The sequence below is a fragment of the Sus scrofa genome, chromosome 7 (assembly GCF_054392235.1).
Source record: "Sus scrofa isolate SSC_HxYL_T2T_F1_AM1 chromosome 7, Sscrofa_HxYL_maternal_Yorkshire_Landrace_v2.0, whole genome shotgun sequence".
Classification (NCBI taxonomy): Eukaryota; Metazoa; Chordata; class Mammalia; order Artiodactyla; family Suidae; genus Sus; species Sus scrofa.
Window position 1 is genome coordinate 21,465,436 of NC_139389.1, and position 12,452 is coordinate 21,477,887.

General features: G+C 40.0%; 4 non-coding genes across 4 annotated transcripts; 3 read left to right on the plus strand and 1 right to left on the minus strand.

Annotated features, from left to right (window-relative positions):
- Window positions 1-1,105: 1,105 nt before the first annotated feature.
- TRNAS-AGA (transfer RNA serine (anticodon AGA)) lies at window positions 1,106-1,187 on the plus strand. Its single transcript has one exon. It is a non-coding gene; the product is annotated as a tRNA-Ser (tRNA).
- A 3,868-nt stretch (window positions 1,188-5,055) lies between these two features.
- Window positions 5,056-5,137, plus strand: TRNAS-AGA (transfer RNA serine (anticodon AGA)). The gene has a single exon. It is a non-coding gene; the product is annotated as a tRNA-Ser (tRNA).
- A 697-nt stretch (window positions 5,138-5,834) lies between these two features.
- TRNAD-GUC (transfer RNA aspartic acid (anticodon GUC)) lies at window positions 5,835-5,906 on the plus strand. The gene has a single exon. It is a non-coding gene; the product is annotated as a tRNA-Asp (tRNA).
- Window positions 5,907-10,378: 4,472 nt separating this feature from the next.
- On the minus strand, window positions 10,379-10,460 carry TRNAS-UGA (transfer RNA serine (anticodon UGA)). The gene has a single exon. It is a non-coding gene; the product is annotated as a tRNA-Ser (tRNA).
- Between the last annotated feature and the right edge of the window lie 1,992 nt (window positions 10,461-12,452).

Sequence of the window (12,452 nt, forward strand, 5' to 3'; positions counted from 1 at the left end):
ACAGAAAATTTTCCTCTTAAAAAAAAATGAGAGTGTGTAGATCAAATAAAAAGGCCGTGGTATGGGTAATTATGGCCACATCGGCAACACATATACTTTAAACTTGTAATTAGCTGTGTTGTAACTTGCCATGATTTAAAACGAATGTATATGTGATTTTTCATTTTTATAGGAAAGGCCGCTCAGCTGCTGTCTTTGGGTAGAATCTAGCTTCTACCCCAAACTCAGCTTAATATGCATCTCAAGAGCTGACTCCCCTCCATTAAACTACGAGGTTTATTAGAGTTGATTTTTTTCTTAGGGGAAAAGCAATCTCACATCCCAAGCCCCGCTTCACTCTTCACCTCTCTGCTCCCTCCTCGTCTCTCTCCGGACTGCTGATTACTCCGTCTTCGGTTTCTCCTCTTCTTTGTCCTCCTCCTAGTCATTGTGCTTCTTTTTCCAAAAATTAGGTTAACACCTTCTAAGCAGGCTAGACAAAATCAGTTTCAAGACTTAGGAAAACACTGTGACTAAGAAACTGGGGTCAAAATATAAGAAGAAGGAAACAAAACAAAACAAAAAACTTGTGTTGGTTAAATTTAGAAAGAGCCCCTGCGCTGGCAAAAAATCAAACCAGTGTTTAAACCTGAAGGCTTAGCAATATCTTGGTGACGGGATACCAAGGCGGCTTTCGACATCATTTTTCTGGTGGTCCACCTGGGACACAAATCAGCGGAAGCAATTTTCTGCTTGGAACGTACCTGGCATCCTTCATCGCGAAGCCTTGGGCTGCGGGAAGCCCGAGGATCCCGGACTAGAAGATCCCTGCCTCCCCTTCGTTACAGGCTAGGTTTGGTGCCTATTTAGAGGATTACAGAAGCCCGGGGGCACGAGGTCCCCAGAGCAGGCAGCACCCCGACGTTTGCTGGTAATGCTGAAACTCACGCGGTGAGCGCTGTCTCTCTCATCCAGTGCTCTGGATCCCAGGGATGTCCGAGGGATGGGCTTCCCTTCTTAATTCTCATTTCACCTCGTTTCCACTAAGCTCACCAAGGACACGGGTTTGTACACGTTTTTCAGCCTGCCACGTGATCCCTGTCTCTACACACTTACCTTCACACGTGTAGTCGTGGCCGAGTGGTTAAGGCGATGGACTAGAAATCCATTGGGGTTTCCCCGCGCAGGTTCGAATCCTGCCGACTACGGTTGCTTTTCCTTCCTGAATTTCCTTACCTCTAAAATTGATCGATTTGACAATCTGAAGTCAGCCGGAAAAGGAGCTCGCTGACCGTTTCTCAACACTATGATTATAACTTACTGGATAAACTGGTGTAGCACTGCACCTTCTCTGGTGGGACGATTTGAAAAAACAAACAAACAGAAAAAACACAAAAAACTCTTCCATAGGTAAACAAAACTAAAACCAGAAACCAGAAAACCCAAGCTTTTCTTTAAACGAAACGCTGGTCTGGACAGGTTTCCTGCTGTTGAAATCCACACCTTGGATTTTCTTCTCCACTATATCCCCAACCCCCTTTTGAGAGAATACACAAAAAATATATTTCAGAAAAGTAAACTTCATGAAATCTTTGATTCACCGCTTCGTTTGCCGAAAGTCAAACCTGAGATATTTCAATCATGATCCTAGTAAGAATTGTCACACCATCAAGCAAACCAACATTGTCTTGCTAGATGACCCAGCCCAAGAGTCTATGCTACAGGTGAAACCAGTGGTACTTACTCTACACTAGGTACTTGTTCTTTAGTGCAATGTATGTATGCTTATCTGTCACCGGCAGCACAGGAGTTCAGTTCCCAGATAGGATAGTTGAGCCATCTTTCTGAATTTTGTGGCTCCAACAAACTGTTCTTGTTCTTCTACTGAACTATTAAATTTGCTCTTTTAATATATTCTTTTCAAGAAAACCAAGTATAATAAGAAACGAGCAGCCTAAATCTTGTGCTGGGTGGTGTATAAAGAAAAAAGTAGCTTGACTGTGGAGAAGCTTGACCAACACCACCTTAATCAGGTGATCATAGTAGGTCAGTATTAGGACGTTCAACATCATGTGCCTCCCAATATAAGGAACTGCAAAGGACACAGTCTCACTTGTGTATATTCCTTCTAAAAATGCATAATCTGAATTTAACTCTCAGGAAGCGTCAGGCAAATTCAAGTTGAGGGGGCACTCTACAGAATATCTGACTTGGTTTTTCAAAATGAAAACCAAAATAAGATTGAGGAACTCTTTCTTGAGGAACTCTTTCAGATTAAAGGACTAAAGAGATATGCCAACTGAATGCAATCTACTTTTCTTGAAATAAAGGATTCGCACAATTGGCAAAACATTAACAAGGTCTGTAGATTAAATGAATTTCGATCTTGATTTTATAATTACTCCATGGTTAGGAAAGACAAGAGTTCTGTTTTTAAAAAATACCTAATGAAGTAGTTAAGGGTAAAAGGAGGATAGCTTGTCTAAAACTCACTGTAATAGTTAAGAAAAAAGTTGTACATATGTAAATCTATCTATTTCTATTAAGAAAATAAACCATATGTGATAAATTTGTTAACATTTGGTAAATCTAGGTAAAAGATTTCTGAAAATTCTTTGTACTACCCTTGCAACTTTTTCATAAATTTGAAATTATGTCAAACAAAAAGTTGGAAGAGGAAAAGAAGCCAATAGAACAATAATAAAAAGACACTTATTGAAATAAAAGTCCAAATACAATGTGAACATTTGATGTAACATAAGTGAAGAGGAAATTATTAAATATAATATTAGAGCAAAAAAATAATGTTAGAGCTGATGAAAAAGTGGTATGCAAAATTCTACAGTAAGCAAGAAAATAAACTTTGTTTTAATAATGACTGATATTTAGGTACAAGGTACATGATTGTACTTGTGTCACGCATGGTTGGAGGGTGTGAATATAATAAATCATTTTGGAGTCTAATGATTTCGTATCAGATGAAAATGAGAAGTTCATTGAATGGCTAAGTGTTACATCAGCTTTCTTGTGACACTGTCATCAAAGTTAATAATCAAGAAACATCCAAGGTATAAAAATAAATATGAAAGATTAATCAAAATTTTAGTTTAATATTAATTATTACCATGATGTTATTTAAATCTTAGTGGTTAATACAAACAGGTATAAAATAAGTTACAAGGATATATTCTACAAGGAGAATATAGCCAATATTTTATAATAACTATAAATGAGGTATAACCTCTAAAAATTATGGATTACTCTGTTGTATACCTGTAACTTATATAATATTTACAGCAACTATACTTCATTTTTTTAAAAAATTAAATTAAAAAACAAAAAATGTTAGTGGTTAAATGTAAAAGAGTGATATAGTGCAACAGAGTTCGCTAAATTATTTCTTCAGTCACTCTACTTCACATTTGAAGTAATATGTACATGCCCATTTTCAACTAAGTTGAATACTAGTTGAGTGTATCTTCTTTCATTATAGACTTATACAAATGTATGTGTATATATGTGAAAATTAAAATTCAAATATTCTATTTGCAGCAAACACTTCAAAGCCTAGGACTAATCTAACAGAAGATATGCAAAAAAATCTGCATTTTAAAAAATATAAATACAAACTGCAAAATATTGCTGGTGGAAATTAAGTGGAGGAAAATACTATGAACATTTTTCTGGACGACTCAATTTTGTCAAGATGACAATTACTTCCAAATTGAGCAATAGATCCAATGAAATCTCAATCAGCCTCCAAATATATATTTTATGGAAGTTAATTCAGTGTTTCAAATACACATTTGGAAATGTAGAACAACTTCAAAAATAAGAAAATTTTGAGGATAGCAAAATTTGAGGACTTGGTATATATATATATATTAAGACATACATAATTACTTATAAATCTACAGTAATTAAGACAGTAAGGTATTGATCATTATACATAAATAAATACCAAAATGTTATTTTCATATCTAAATCATCTTGGCCAGGTGGAGCTACATTGTCCAGAATTCCATTTTCTGTGTGTTTCTGGTTGAACGGTTCCCAAGAGATATTCTTGCAGGAGATTTGGAGGAAGAAAACCAAGTAGAAGTCATTTTGTGGCTTGTATTAACTCATTTACTGACTTATCTTGCAGCAGTGGGGCCTGCAACCGCCCCACCCTCCCCTGGCTCCTCTTTTAGCCTCCTCCTTTTCTGGACCAAATATGTTAAATGTATTTAGCACCAGATACAGGACACCTGCCCTAACAAAATGAGAGACAATTAAGGTACAAATTTCAGACCATTGCATGTGGCTCCAGCTCATGCTTTTGGGTTCCAGCTTGTTCTAATCCCCTCCCTTACATTCATCTTCCCTTCTTGACAACCTTCCCCGTGAATTTTGAGCTTCAGCATTTCAGAAACTGTTTAACCAATTCCTACAAATCTTACATATGTTTATACATGTGAAATGTACGTATCCATCCCAGCGGTTTTGCTTCTCTAAATGAATCCTGCAACGTTTACTTTATTTTGCTATAACACATAGTGCTGCAGTGAACATTGTAATCATGTAAGTCACCAGGTATTTCTGCCTTGTTGCCAGCCTGGCCAAGGTGATTTCACACAAGCTATCTAATCTCCAATTCTCTCTTCAATGTAGTTGTGGGCGTCCAGGACTCTTGGAAGACGAGCTGTTCAGTGGGGGTTGGAAGTTAGGACGTGACTTCACCTCGGAGTAAGCAAAGTTTGGTTCTAGTTGCGGACACTCTGGAGTCCAAACTGAGACCACAGCCTGGTCTCCAGAGTCGGCAGGATTTACTCCTTCAGAGTTTACTGAATTGACTTGTTTGCTTGAAAACACTGAAGATCATGCGGTGAAGACTATGACAAAAGGGCTCTCAGTTGCATAGGTGGCATGAGATGTTGTCCTTGAAAAAAACATTTTTTGGTCTAACCTTTATTTTACCTGAAGGAATATGTTCAGCTCTCAATATTACTGGCGAATTCTTGTATGCCTGGCTATAGGTACCCTGGTTTCCACCCTTTCCTGTGTATCATTTGAAAAATATAAGCATTGTCGTACGTAGTCGTGGCCGAGTGGTTAAGGCGATGGACTAGAAATCCATTGGGGTCTCCCCGCGCAGGTTCGAATCCTGCCGACTACGAAGATTTTGTTTTCCTCCGGGTAGAAGTAAAATTTGAAACGAAACCACAGCGTGCGCGATAATCCTTGACTAAACATAATTTGTTCTTTGCCCAGGCCTAAACTCCATGGCTGTGGCAAGTGGAAGTCATAATCGCTACACTAAAGAAACATTAGACCTAAAGGTGCCTTAGAAAGCAGAACCGTAATCATTTTCCCGCCAGCGGAGCCTCCGCACAGTTCTCCGAGACACCACGTTTCCCTGTCTTCCAAGCCCACTAGAAGCCTATTGGGCATTTGGTATTTTCAAGATAACTCTTTAGTTTTTCCTGCCGCACAGAAATGAGTCCTTGTTTCCTAGGTCCCAGTTTTCAGTCAGTTAGCAGGGAGGTTCCGTGGAATCAGTGGTTCAACTGCTTTGGTCGCGCGGATACGTCGCTTGCAAATCTGGTCCGAGAAACCGTCAAAGAAATAAGACGCCATTACTGTCAACATTAGAGGCCGTTCTGCCCCTTCTGTAGTCTCACCTCTCTGCGGAGGTGGGTGGAGCAAGAAGGCAGAGGGAAGTGTTGGAGCAAGGCTTGGTCTCGGACAAGTCCGAGGGAATTCAGACTTAGATTTATCAGAGGTAATGAACGTAATAGAACAAATTTATAGACGAGAAGAGGGACTAATATTTACATTTATTAGATATCTTTAAAGGCGCTGGTTCCAGTTCCTCCTCGTTAGTATAGTGGTGAGTATCCCCGCCTGTCACGCGGGAGACCGGGGTTCGATTCCCCGACGGGGAGATAACGTACCTCCTTTTTCCTTGGCTTTTTGGAACTCTCAATAATCACGTCGTCAATGCTTAGAATAAAATATTACACTCCATCTTTCTTAATATGAAAGCTGCAGAACACCCTGGCTAACAATGTTGAGCTGGGGACCTAGGATGTTGAGGCAGCTGCTGTGACTTTTGGAGTCTGCAGTGCGTTCAGCCATGGGCACTAACTGGGCCCTGGGACTGAGTAGGCACGAGAATCCCTGGGTCAGTTCTTTACAAAAAGTTCACCCTTCCACGTTTCCGTCACTTCTAATCCCAGCTTCTCTGATCAGAGAAACATTTCAGTGCAATTCTAAAGTTATCAAAGCCACAGCTTCTTTAAGGTGTAAAAAAGTATCTAGGTTTATGTGATAGAAGACTTAGAATGCTCATTGAAAGTTAATAAGAATATAGTTGTCTGGCATCTGCTTTACATTTGAATACAGAAAGAAATGCTGGGGCAAAATGCCAAGGAGCAGATCAAAAAGCGCACGTTCAAGTCTTCTGCTCTCCTAGACAGCAAACTCTGGAATGATGATACAAACATGGCACGGTTGGAGGCTCATGGGTGCTCCAACCAGCCTAATTGGCTGGCCTGGGGAACTCCAAACTGGTGTCCCTGGATGCATGTAACATGTATGGAGGAAGATGACAAAGTGATCACAGACTTGCAGGAAGAGAAGATTCCCAAGTTCCAGGAGCAGAGGAGCAGTGGCAACAATGATGCTTTCAACAAGACCTGAAGACTCAAGTAATATGCTTGCGAATGTGAATCAGGCTAAAGCTTTCTGAAAGGAAAAACAAAAACAAAAAACAAAACTGAGGGATGGGTAAATAAACTAATGGAACAGAGGAATGTGTCCTAAACAGACCCACTTTTACAGTCACCTGATTCAAAACAAAGGTGACCCTGCAGTGCACTAGGGGAAGATTGTTCTTTCCAATAAACCCAAATTCCATAAATTGGTGGCACAAGTGGATATTATGGAGGTAAATGAAACAAAGTAAACAAAACTCGATCAGATGAAATGCATATTTAAACATAAAAGGTAGCGCAAAAATGCTTCTGAAATATACCTTAGGATATCTTCATGACTTTGGAGTGTGCAAGAATTTCTGAGACAACACAAAAAGCAATCACCTCAAAAGAAAAGATATATTTATATATTAGACCTCAACATTGGAAACTATGGTTCATTACTAGCCACCAGTAAGGAAGTACAAGACAAATGTTAGAGAAGATGTTTGTATTACGTATGCCTACAAAAGACTGTGTCCAGAATATATTGGACACAGAATGCATTGTTATGATTTTGTTAAATTAGCATTTAAGTAGAGCACAATGTATTGGATAGTGAATCAGTCAAGGCTCAACAAGAGACCAGGAAAGAAACTGAAATAGAGAAACTTATTGTTCACAGGTCCTGGAGGAAGTACACTGCACACACCGAGGGGCCACATGGGGAGGTCAAGACAGAGGACAGACAAGACAGAGCAATAGGATCTGGGGCACATGCCTTTACTAAGGTCCATTAGTGGAGTGCTTTGGAGTTACAAGCCTAAGGCCTGATTGGTCCATCCAAACCAAAAGAGAGGTTTTGGTAAGAGGGCCAAAAGTTCTAATCTAAGCAGTTCACAAGGGAATAGTCCTGGGAAGCAGTGGTGATTATTGATCACAAGGGCTTTTGGGGAGGTCATATCAGGAACTTACATTTGCTTGTGACCCTATAGGTTGCAGTCTAGGGCATGAGCGTGCATGTCAGAGTAATATTCCCTACAGACCATTTGGCTAAACAGATTGGATGCTAAGGCAGTAATACCATAGAGTAGCTTAGCTAAACTCTTTGCATGTATAAATCCAGATAGATGTGAAGAAAAAAATAAATGTGGAAAGGATAAACAATTCATTAGAAAAACGGACAAAAGAGTTCTACAAGTCCTTCGCATAAGAATATATCAAAATAACCAATAAGCATATAAAAGGATGATCTTCACTAGTCATTGGGAAAAGTGAAAAATAAAACTTGCTTTTTTTTTTTTTTTTTTTTTGCTTTTTAGGCTGAACCTGCGGCATATGGAGGTTCCCAGGCTAGGGGTGGCATCAAGCTACAGCTGTCGGCCTACACACAGCAACACAGAATCTGAGCCGCACTTTCGGCCTATAACCACAGTTCTACCGCAAGCCAGAGCCTCAACCCACTGAGCGAGGTCAGGGATCCAACCTGCAACCTTATGGTTCCTAGTCACATTAATTTCCACTGTGCCACAATGGGAACTCCAAAAGCAAAATGATTAAGATTCCATTACTTTTATGTTAGAGCTTCCCAGAGAAACAAAACCAATAGGATGTGTGAAGGAGATTTATTTTGAGGAATTGCCTCATGCTATTACGGAGGCAAGAAAGCCCCAAATCTACAGAGTGGGCAGCAAGTTGGTGACCCAGGAAGAGCTGATGCTACAGTTCAAATCTAAAGGCTATCTATTGGCAGAATTCCCTCTTTCAAGGAAGGCCAATCTTTTATTTTAATTTTGCAATTGGATAAGACCCATCCATATTATGGAGGGCAGTGTACTTTGCTGAAAGTCCACTAATTTAAATGTTAATCTCATCCCAAAACACCTTCATAGTAACATCACAGAAACACAGAGTAACTGTTGACTTCATATCTGGGCATCATGGCCCAGAATGCTGACACAAAAAATTAATCATCACAACTCTTTACATGCTAGAAGTGTTAAAATAATGAAAGACAAACAATACCAAGCCTTATAAAGAATGTGGAGCAAACTGGACTCTCTTGCACGTAAAGATGTAAATTGGTTCGATCACTTGCAAAAGTGTTTTGACATTACATACTAAACCTTTTTTTGGCCATGTCCACAGCATGGGGAAATTTCAGGGCTAGGATTGGAACACGAACCACAGCTGCCACCTGGAACCACAGCAGTGACAATGCCAGATCCACAGCCCACTGCACTACCAAGGGAACTCCTATGCACTAAAACTTGAACATACACAATTACTATGACTCTGCAATTCCATCCAGCAGTATCTCCACCCAGCAAAAATCCCTGTTTGTATTCACTGAAAATATATATATAAGAATAGTCACTGGGTTGCTTTGCTGTGCAACAGAAATTGACAGAACATTGTAAATCAACTATAATAAAAAATTTAAAAAGAGAAAATATTCATGGCAGGACTATTTATAATAGTGTAAACTGGAAACAATCTAAGTGCCTTTGTAGAAGAGGTGAGCTTTAGAAATGCTTTGACATCTGGGGCTGATTTCAAAGAGTGGAGACGGTGAAAAGATGCTGGTCAGAACAAGAGACAGGCATCGAGGGGCTTCTGTGACCAAGGAAGCTCAGAATATGAGTATCCAGGAGGGGCGAGGACATTCCTATATTTAGCACCCTGCTGGCTTCTCTTCTGCTCCATCCTTTCCATCTCTTAGCCTTCCTCCTCCTCCTCTTTTCCACCCCCTTCTCTTCCTCCTCCTTTTTGTTTTTCAAGTTTTCTGCTCCTACCTGGACTTTTTCTTCCCACTTTCTTCTGCTGGGAATCAAAGTACTGAGTCTCTGAATTTATTTTTTGTTTCCTGAATTGACTGTAAGGCCCAGATGAATGTTCTTGGTCACTGAATGTGCTGGAGATAGGAAGAGAAGGCTGAGACTAGAGAACTTCCCCCTGGAGTCTTTAAGCTGCAGGACAAAGGCACTGAACCCAATGAGCACTAGCAGGAAATTGTGCTACTAAATTGGTGAGCGTTCCCCTAACTGATGTTTTTCATTTTCTATTTTTAAATCCCATAAACTACACAGAACTGAGTCTGCTAACCACTGATTCTAAAAATGTGTTCCCCGTAGTGCTTGTGAAAAATGACTTCATAACAACATTTAAGAAAGGTAATGGTTTAGAATCCATTTTACTGTGCAGTGTTGTGCAAGTCTATTCTCTGTTTCCTCATTTTTAAAATGGTGCTAATATTATCTACCTGATAGGGTTATATTGGTGATTAAGTGATAATGCATGTAATGCCAATTCAGTACCTGGGGCGTGTAAAGGTCCAAAAGTAGTAACTGTTAGAGTAAATATCGTTTTTATAAATCCTGAGTTCCGCAGAACAGATAGTAGCAACGAAAGCTTCTCCACCCCAGGAGAGGATGGAATCTGACTTTGATGCTGAGAGAATCCAAGTTGGCATGACTTGTAATTGAGGAAAAAGAAATTGTCTTTTTCAAATAGGTATAAATGCTAGGTCCACACGTAGTGGATTCATTTCTCCAAGAAGTCAGGCCTCAGACACGAGTCTCTAGATTGAGGGGGTTGGAAGGTGGGCAGGTTATTTGACCCAAGGGAAACAGGTAAGGAGCAATTCAGGGTAAGCAAGGCTAGAACGCAGGTGTGTCTGATTTCGCTGGAGCCTTTGGTTCCCAAAGGGGTATGGGTAAAACCGTAGTCGGCAGGATTCGAACCTGCGCGGGGAAACCCCAATGGATTTCAAGTCCATCGCCTTAACCACTCGGCCACGACTACCTGCTGAAGACGGCTTCTTGTTAGCATCTTTAAAGGTACAACGTCTGGCGTGTCATGTAATCACTATGCATCAAGACAGAGTGAAAGTTATTTGAGTACACAACTACTAGGTCTAGCAACAAAGGATTTCCTATGTCCACTCAGGGCTTCTCACACTTGAAATAAGTCGTCCACAGTAAACTGAAATTCAGTAGAAAAAAAGAGTTCAAAGACCCATTCTGAGACAAGAGACTGGAATTTCCATGCTCAAGAACTCCATACCAGAGTCACTGTCGGCGCTCCAGTTCACGGTTATTTGTTAGAAACCGGCAAAGAGAGGGAGCTTAGGGTGGTACTAGTAGCTTCAGACCTGCAAATGCCAACGGGGCTGGAAAAGGGTTGGAAGATATTTGGGGAAATCAGAACCCATGGAGTCAGTCGCGTTTGCTTTCAGCGTTAAACACAAAACCAGAAAGATCTTCGATGGCCTTCAATTGCTTTGCCCTTCCGCTGCCTTAAAAGAACTGTTTGAAACCCGACTTGAGCCCGGGTGCAGGGTGAGAGAGGTGGGAAGAGTGCAAGAGCTGAAGAAAAAAAGATGCTGCAAAGATGTCCATGCCCTCAGGAAAAGCTCACCCCTTTCCCACCTTCCCAGAGAGGAAAGTCCTAGGAGCCTTACAGAATAGGGAGAAGCAACTTAGATACAGCTTGGGGACATTCTCTATCTCTCTTAACACACGAGGTTATAAATGCCAGGCTAAATCTACCTCTATTAACAGGATTGTTTCTGGGTTTAGGGACTTGATTCAGTGAGTGAAACACGGCAGAACCAGATTATTTTTTCTTTGTTGTTTGAATGGCTATAGAGTTGAGTTCTGAGAATCGAAGTACTTTGCCAAAAGCATCATCAAGTAGATTCAGAATTTCAGGTACCAGTGGGAGAATGCCTTTCATGGCTGAGGCCCTCAAACTGTCTCATACTTAAAGCTCTCCCATTTCTCTTTTCGTTTAGGGCAGGCAAAGAGACAGTTGTTTCTGTAGTGGGTTGAGATGTGTCACCCAATAAGATATGTTGAAATCCTAACTTGAGGTACCTGTGAATATGCCTTTATTTGAAAGTAGTCTTTGGCAGTGCAATCAAGTTAAGATGAGGTGACACTAGATTAGGGTGGGCCCTAAATCTGATAATAGAGCCCTTATAAAGAGAGGGACATTTGAGACACAGAAAAACAGACACCCAGGGACAAAAGCCATGTGAGAGGGAGGTGAAGATTGGAATGATGCATCTGCAAACCTAGGAACTACAAGAATTTTCAGCAACCATTAGAAGCTAGGAGAGAGCCTTGAACTAGATTGTCCTTCAGACACTAAAACCGAAATTGTGGACATCTTGAATTTGGATTTCTGGCCTCTGGAACTGGTGAGAGAATAAATTACTGTTATTTTAAGCCATGGTAATTTGTTAAAACAGCCCTAGGAAGCTAACACAGCTCCCTTCCCCTTTTGCTTAAAACAAGATCCTTCTTTGCACTTTAGCACTTCTAAATTCCACTGGGGAGGCTCATGCAAATGGTTACTCCTTTCCATAAATGTGGTAAACTCATTTTGGAGAAAACTCTCCTAGGGAGGTAATGCAAACTAAAGGAAACCATTTATGTGAAAAGATGTTTATGATACTTTAAGTTATAACAATAAAATAATTAAACATTTCCAACAATGGGGAGGGTATGATTATATAACTTGGGTTATATATATACCTGGAAGAATATTGCCAAGCCATTAAAAACAATATTATGGAAGAGGTTGTGAATAGCTTAGGGAGGAAACACAAAATATAATGCTAAATGAAGAGTAGAATTTTAAAAATCATGTGCCATACGACCTCAATTATGTAAAAATTTTGCATTATAAGTATATAGGGGTGGGAGAAAATACACCAAAATATCGCTAATATGGTTTCTGGGTTGTATGGTTGTGGGTTTTTTTGTTTGTTTGTTTGTTTTTGTTTTTGTT